Consider the following 6,057-nt stretch of genomic DNA (forward strand, 5'->3'; position numbering starts at 1 on the left):
TCCTGCCTGCTTTTTTCCTGCCTTGGCATTGGAGTCGCCCATTAGTACAGTATACTGCGTCTTTATTTTTCGCATTGCCGATTCTACATCTTCGTAGAAGCTTAACCTGCCTGGTCATCATCACTACCTCTAGGTGCTTAAGCCTGTACAACCTTCAGTTTATACCGCTTATTAAGCCTAATTACGATGACTGCCACCCTCTCATTAATACTATAGAATTCATCTATATTACCTGCTATATACTTATTGACAAGGAAACCTACTCCTAGTTGTCGCCTCTCTGGTAAGCCTCGATAACACAGTACATACCCATCCTTCAGTACAGTATATGCCTCATTCGGCCTCCTAACCTCACTAAGCCTTATGACATCCCATTTTATACCTTCTAGTTCCTCTAACAGCACTGCTAAGCTAGCTTCACGAGCCAGGGTTCTAACGTTAAACGTTGCCAGGGTCAGTTTCCAAAGGCGGCCTGTCCAGCGGAGCCAGAAGTTCTTAGCACCCCCTGCTGCGTCACAGGTCTGACCGCCGCCGTGGTCAGTTGTTCCGCCGCCGCTGGTGACTGAGGGCCGGGGTTTTATGGAGCTTATCATGAGAGGTTGTGGCCAATTACTGCATCTGGGTGGCCAAATCCTGTTCGGGTGAGGGAGTGCGTTGCCGGAGGTGTTCACCGGCATCAGGTCGCACCCCAAACCTGTTTATGCAATTCTATCGACACGCGGATTTTTTTTTTTAATCCGATGGAGAATTGTGCGGCACCGGGATTTGAGCCTCGGTCCTCTTGCATGCGAGGCGGATGTTCTACCGCTACGCCACCGCTGCCGGCTTCATAATTATAATATTGCTACTGGAAAATTTGTGTGTTACCGCTGATCTGTCTGAATTGTATTTTTTATTATTATTGTTATTTTTAGTTATTTGCAATTTTCTTCCTTTTTTCATTGTTTGCTATTACATCGCCTCAAAATTTCTAACTATTTTAGCAACACTAGCTCCTAATTATTAGCTTATCTATATCGTACAGTCAAAACGACATTATCAAAAATATTATGTCGCCTACAATGAATTCTGGCCAATCCCTCACTGTGGGTATGTGCCATTACAACGAGGGAGAAGAAGAAGAAGACGATGAGGTCGTTGCTCTTTGGCGTAGACAAACAACAAAGGAGAAGAAGAAGAAGTTGGTTTCCTGGAACCGAGTTTAGACCACTCCTCGGACCGCTTTCGGACTTCGGCAGTCCTCTAGACTCAGAGCGTTGCCTGGACGTTTGGCCCAATACCCGCGTTTACACGCTTCACGACGGATCTGACGCCGGTCCAACAGGGACTCAGCCGCCGGCTCCGCGGACAGTCGCCTGAGGTTGGGCCCCTTTCCACCCCTACGAGGATGACGCAGCCGCAATTTCCGAGCCACCTCGACATGGCCACTGATCCCAGGCTGTCAGCTCCGATCCTCTGCCAGCCGCCGCGAACACCACCATCTTTCCACGGCGACGTCTTCGAAGACGCTGAGGATTGTCTGGCGACCTTCAAGCGAGTGGCTCGGTACAACGGCAGGGACCTCATGGCGTGCGCTCAAATCGGATCTGGCAAAACGGCGGCCTTTATGCTGCCCATCTTGCACACGCTCCTTAGCGACAGTGCTCTGGAGAACCCGTCATTTCAAGCGGTGCAGACTCCTCAGGCAGTGATCCTCTCGCCAACGCGGGAGCTGGCCATGCAGATTGCGCAGGACGCGCACAAATACTCCTACGACTCTATCCTGAAGACAGTTCACATCTACGGAGGCACCTCGGTTCAGCACCAGCTGGCGCAGCTGTCTCGGGTATGCCACATCTTGGTGGCGACCACCGGGCGGCTCAAGGATTTTGTCGAGAAGGGCAAGATCTCGTTCGAGAAACTCCGTTTCCAGGTGCTGGACGAAGCGGACCGAATGCTGGACATGGGATTTGAGCCAGACGTGCGTACTCTCATGCGGCACTCGTCGATGCCGCCGCGTGGTGAGCGGCGCACCCTCACGTTCTCCGCCACCTTTCCGGAGTCGATCCAATTGCTGGCGCGAGAGTTTTTGAACAACTCCATATTTCTCAATCTCGGAATCCTTGGTGGCGCCAACTCTGACGTCAAGCAGCAGGTCTACCAAGTGACCCAATACGAGAAGCTGCTAGATATCCTAGGGGAGGAGGGCAGCGACCGGGTGATGTTCCAGAAGGGCCTAAAGACTACCAGCATTCACGGCGACAGGTACCAGCGGCAGAGGGAGGAGGCTCTGCTGGTATTCCGGCGTTGAACCTGTCCGGTAATCGTGGCGACAGCCGTGGCTGCTGGCGGCCTGGACATAAAGGACGTGCGGCATGGGGTGAATTACGACCTGCCGCAGTCTACTGACGAGTATGTGCACCGTGTGGGCCGCACTGGCCAGGTCGGCAACCTCGGAAAGGCATCCACTTCATCGATTGCGCCCACTAGCCACTGATAGTTTGTATCAATATACTTTTAGAGCTCAATGATTAAGGATATAAATAACTGAAATTGATGAATCACCTTTTTCAGTTTTTCTTTAGGGTTAACATTATGCTGCAAAACTGACGGCCGTCAACACTGAAGGCAATTAAACTTTCTTGAAGAGCAGTGAGGCTCAAAATGTCTGTCACAAATGCGCATCTCATAGTTCGCTGATTATGTTTTCACTGATTGCACGTTTATAAACGGCTTATGTGAGGATGGCATTGCCGCCGAAACCTTGTTAATTTCTTCTACAACATTAGTATACAAATGGCCTCTTCATTTGATTCAAAAGACATGAAACCTATGACATTTTATAGATGCGTAAAGCGTGGAAGCAAATTCCACGCGATTTCATAAGCGTATACTTTTGACATTCGATATTCGAACCAAGAAAATTAAAAACAAATGGCTCACATTTAATGTTTATAATTTTTTAGCATAATTCCCCTTAAAGTCACTATTCACAAAATTGAATAAGCAATCTAAATATTCATTCGTGTATATAATGTCTGCCTTGGTATATAACTCATCTGCATAGACTTACTGAAATATCTCGCAAGATTTCGAAAATGCGAATTTGAATCCAATAATTAGAAGTACCAGTATGTCCGAGTTCAAGTCGTGTGGGTGTGCGTTGTTGTAGCTGAATAGGATAGACATTACACGGCGCTGAGAGAAGCAAGCTTCTCATTTTGGAAGAAAGGAAGGAGCATTCGTCGGTAATTTAATTACGGGCCTTCATGACCTCTTGCTTTCCTGCAGCGAGGCGACTGCCAGTCGCAAGCATCCTTGTTACACGTTCCCATGAGTTAAAAGCAACTCGCGAGGCTGCATTGGGCTTTATTGCAATACGCTCAGGAAAGTGAGCCAGAAGTATGCCATCATCATCATCATCATCAGCCTGACTATAGCCACTGAATGGCGAATGCCTCTCCATTATTCTTCCAATTAACCCGGTCATGTGCTAGCTGCCTCCACTTGACCCCTGCGAACTTCTTAACCTCATCCGCCCTCCTAACTTTCTGTTGCCCCATGCAACGCTTCCCTTCCCTCGGGGTCCGGTTTGTTACCCTAAGCGACCATCGGTTATAATCTCTTCGCACTACATGTCCTGCCTATGCCCATTTCTTCGTCTTGATTCCCACTAGAATGTCAGTGAGATGAGTTATTTCTCTGACCCACTCTGCACGTTTCCTATCTCTTAAGTTACCCCTGCCATATTTATTTACATAGCCCTCTGCGTTGTCCTCAACTTAAATAGGGCCCTCTTTGTTACCTTCCCGTTTCCGCCCCATAGGTTAGTACAAGGTAGGATGCAACTTTTGTATACTTTCCTCTTGAGCGATACCGGTGAGTTGCTAGTCATAATAGGCGAGTGCCTGTCAAATGCGCTCCATCTCAATCTTATTCTTTTTGCCTTATCATTTTCATGGTCTGTATATGCGGTTACTACCTCTCTTAATTAGACGTATTCGCCTACTACTTCCAGTGCTTCGCTACCTGACGTAAACTGCTGTTCGTTCCCGAGGCTGTTGAACATTACCTTAGTCTTCTGCATATTGATTTTCAAGCCTACCTTTCTACTTTTCCTCTCTAGGTCACCAATAATTATTTGCAGTTCATCTGAGTTACCTAGCAGGGCAATGTCATCAGTAAACCGCAAATCACTGAGGTATTCTTCATCTACCCTTATCCCTAACCGCTCCCATTCCAATTCTCTGAATACTTCCTCTAAGCAAGCTTTGAATAGTACTGGGGAGATTGTGCCTCCTTGCCTAACACCTCTCTTTAAGGGAATTTTGTTACTTTCTTTATGCCGAAGTATGGTTGCTGTGCAGCCACATATATTTATCTTCCAGCACTTTCGCGTACGGCTCGTCTACCGCCTGATTACGCAATACCTGCCTCACCACCCAGGTTTCTACTGAGTCAAATGCTTTTTCATAATCAATGAATGCTATGTATAAGGGCTGGTTATATTCCGAACAATCTTCTATCACCTGGTTGATGGTATGGATATGATGGATAATAGAGTACCGTTTCCGAAAACCTGCTTTTTCCTTTGCTTGATTACAGTCTAAGGTTGTCCTGATTCTATTAGCGATTACCTTCGTAAATACCTTATAAGTAACAGAGAGTAGGCTGATTGGTCTGTAATTTTTAAGGTCCTTAGAGTCCCCTTTCTTATGAATGAGGATAATGCTTGCGTTCTTCCATGTTCCGGTACCGTCGATGTCACCAGGCACAACGCACACAGGGTGGCCAGTTTTTCTAGCACGATATCCCCCCCGTCCTCCAACAAATCTACAGTTACCTGATCCTCTCCAGCTGCTTTCCCGCTTTTCATAGTTTCTATTGCTTTCTTGACCTCGTCCTTCGTCACTGGTGGAACGTCTGACTGTTTTTCCCTACCGCCAATCACGTTACGGTCCTGACTACTTTGGCTACTATAGAGATCAGTATAGAACTCCTCGGCTACTTTGACTATCTTGTTCATATGACGTTGCCCGCCTTGTCCCTCAGCGCATACATCTAATTTTTCCCTATGCGAAATTTCTTCTTCACCGCTTTTAGGCTTCCTACGTTCTTTACAGCATGCTCAATTTTCTCCATGTTATACTTTCTTATATCGGCCACTTCGCGCTTATTGATTCGCTTTGCTATCTCTGCCAATTCTATCTGTCTGTTGGATTGGAAGCTTTCATACTATGGCGTTTCTCAATAAAATCTTTCGTCTCCTTAGACAGCTTACCGGTATCCTCTCTAACTGTCCTGCCGCCTGCTTCTACAGCGCACTCAGTAATGAGATCTCTGAAATTATTGTGTATTGCTTCTAGGGCACTGTCGCCATCCTCGGTTAGAGCTGAATATCTATTCTGTAGCGAGATACTGAACCCTTCTGCCCTCCTCCACACCGCTAATTCGTAACGTTACGTAATCTGCTACGTTCCTTCTTCAGATTTAGACCAATTCAGGACCTCATCATCCGGCGGTCACTGCACCGCACTTTGCCGATTACCTCTACGTCCAGTATTAAAGCGGGGGTTGAACACAGTATGAAGTCAATTTCATTTTTTGTCTCCCCGTTAGTACTTTTCCATGTCCATTCACGGTTCTTCCGTAAGGTATTCATGGTTCATAAGTTATTGCGCTCTGCCTAGAAGTCCGTAATGTTTAAAAAAAAAGGTCAGAAAAGAAGCAGAGAGAGTCATACATGGAAGAATTACTTTTGAAAACTAATTCGGTTTGGTTTATAGTGTTTAACATCCCACAGCGACTAAGGCTATGAGACGCTGTAGTGAAGAGCACCAGAAAGTTCCACCACCTGGGGTTCTTTCACGTGCACTGACATCGCGGTGCACACGGGCGCCTTGCTTTTCGCATCAATCAAAGAACCGCCGCCGCGGCCGGGATTCGGTCCCGCATCTTTGGGCGCAGTACTCGAGCGCCTTATCCACGTACTGCAACACCACGGAGGGGCTGAAAACCAATTCAACTGCATTACCAATTAATATGCGGAAAAACCCACAAAATAAATAAAATACACTT

The 6,057-nt window shown here is 46.9% G+C and overlaps 1 pseudogene; it reads left to right on the forward strand.

Moving 5' to 3' along the window:
- Positions 1-1,387: 1,387 nt before the first annotated feature.
- On the forward strand, positions 1,388-2,476 carry LOC146182784 (ATP-dependent RNA helicase vasa pseudogene; annotated as a pseudogene).
- Positions 2,477-6,057: the final 3,581 nt, after the last annotated feature.

Source organism: Amblyomma maculatum, chromosome 7, assembly GCF_055883805.1.
Source record: "Amblyomma maculatum isolate TAMU_Amacu chromosome 7, ASM5588380v1, whole genome shotgun sequence".
NCBI classification, from domain to species: Eukaryota; Metazoa; Arthropoda; class Arachnida; order Ixodida; family Ixodidae; genus Amblyomma; species Amblyomma maculatum.